The following is a 2,303-nucleotide window of genomic DNA, read 5'->3' on the forward strand; positions in this document are numbered from 1 at the left end:
GCTTTAGATTACAGTATAGACACTGACAGCAAATAACATTTATTTTGTTTTTTTTTTTACATTTTCATTAACATTTCTTTGTGAAAATATGTGAAATAAATATTTTTATGACTTTTATTGGCCTATTCCTTTAGTATTTTTTTCATACTGGTGGACTCTTTTTACGTGGTTTTCTTCCACATAGAAAAAAATAAGAAGCGTGGAACGGATAATCCGCATAAATCAAGAAACAGGTGTACTACTCTAGCAGCCCAAAGTCTTGAGTTTTAACTCTAATGCTGCCTGTTACTGGTCCAAACACTAGTCAAATTACCTTTGGCACATCACAACACTTTGTGACACAGGGCTCCTAAAACCCTTGTAATTTCCTGAGGGATAGAGCTGCTAAAATACCTTTTGCTCTAATATTTGGTCTTTGACCTTGGTTCCTGACACGAGAGCCTCTAAAACCCTTGGAATCTTAGGAGTGATGAGTTTGTTTTGTATGCTAATGAGATGACTGGTGTCTGGGAGTCCCTAGATAGCTTCAGGATGGGGACTGGTCACTAGAAAAGACTAGAGTTTGGAACTTTCAGCCCACCCTACATCCTCTGGAGGTGGGTGGAGAGGGGCTAGAAATTGAATTCATAACGGACCATGCCTATGTGATAGATAAAGCTTTCTATCATAAAAGTCCCTAAACTATGCAGTTTGGAGAGCTTCTGGGTTGGTGAACATATCTATGTGCCAAGATAGTAGTGCACCCCAATTCCATGGGAATAGAAACTCCTGCATTCAAGATCCTTCTGGACCTCACCCTATGTAAGTATTTATTTGTTTTTGTTTTTTTTCATCTATATCCTTTATAATAAACCCATATACATAACTAACTGTTCCTCTGAGTTCTGTGAGCCATTATAGCAAATTACTGAACCTGAAGAAGGGGTTATGGGAAGTCCCTATATACAGACAGTTGGACAGAAATGCTAAGGACATTTCTGAGACTTGCCACTGGTATCTGAAGTGTGTGTGAGGGTTTATGGGTCTGAGCTCTTTACCTGTGGAGTCTGTTGATATTCCAAATAGTGTCATCATAATTAAGCTGTAGGTCACCCAGTTGGTGTTGGCAGAATTGGAGAATTGGTCAGTGTGGGAAAACATCCCCACTTTTGGTCTTAGAAGTATTCTATGGGTAGAGAAAAACAGTTTCCTTTTAATCATTGAGCCTAGTTTTTATCATTTATATAAAGGAAACCACAATACATTCCTAATGGGTTCCTTCCAAGATGGGTAAAAAAAAATAATTGTGAGAATACTTTGAAAATTTTGACATGTTAGACAACTTTAAGGGGTTATTATTATATATAACATTGTTTTTGTGGAGGAAGGTCTTCCAAGTTTAAAATACCATTTACATAAATTTCGGAAAAACAATCCATTTGTATATTGGGAATTTCCCATATTTAAAACTCATATTTATACATATAAAATTGTCTGAGTAGTTCATACATAAGTCCTGATAAGGAAGTTGACATGGAAATATTTTTAATCTAGTTAAATTTTAAAATTTTGCCTGACTTATTTTTTCAAATTAGATTCTTATGCCATTGAAATAGACAACATAGAAGAAAAGGAAGTGAAGGTGCAAAATCTAACAGTACAAAGATATGACTTCACTATTATAAGGAACCTGCATAGCACTGAGTATACAACAGGTAATTAATGAATGTCTTTCATGTAAGGCAGAACAAATTTAAGTCACAGCTATATAACCATAGAAAATCTAATACGAAGTATAAAACAAGCTATTGATTTTTTAGTTAGTTGAGCAGCAACAAAAATTTAAATAATTAGGCACAGTAAGCTCTCAAGATAGCCTTCGATATAGACAAATCAATGCCAATATTTGTTATTGCTCACTGACCTCATATTCTGAATCAAAATCATTTTACCCATGCATGTGATATGCTCTATATATTATGGAGAGCTTTTAGATATTATTCAGTAATGGGCTCCTTGAAATGCAGCTTTACTAATAAAGTTATCAGGAGAAGCCTTATTTGGTTTTGCAAGAACTGTGTGGTTCATTTGTGAAAACAAACTTTTAACAATCTGAGCTACAGTTTTAAATACTTTTGGCATTGAATATAAAATGCAAGCCTGATTAATGACTGACTACTAAAAAATTCAGATTCCAGGTGGATATAAGATACAGGCGGAGAACAACAAATTAGCATAGCAATACTAGTCAAAATATATGCTATGAATTTTTCAGTTTCATGACTATGATCAACAATATCATTATCATCATTACTGACCATCTA

At 34.5% G+C, this 2,303-nt stretch overlaps 1 pseudogene; it reads left to right on the top strand.

The window, feature by feature from the left end:
- Positions 1-752: 752 nt before the first annotated feature.
- Positions 753-2,303, top strand: part of LOC105297469 — a 32,997-nt pseudogene continuing 31,446 nt past the window's right edge.

Source organism: Pteropus vampyrus, unplaced genomic scaffold (assembly GCF_000151845.1).
Source record: "Pteropus vampyrus isolate Shadow unplaced genomic scaffold, Pvam_2.0 Scaffold139, whole genome shotgun sequence".
NCBI classification, from domain to species: Eukaryota; Metazoa; Chordata; class Mammalia; order Chiroptera; family Pteropodidae; genus Pteropus; species Pteropus vampyrus.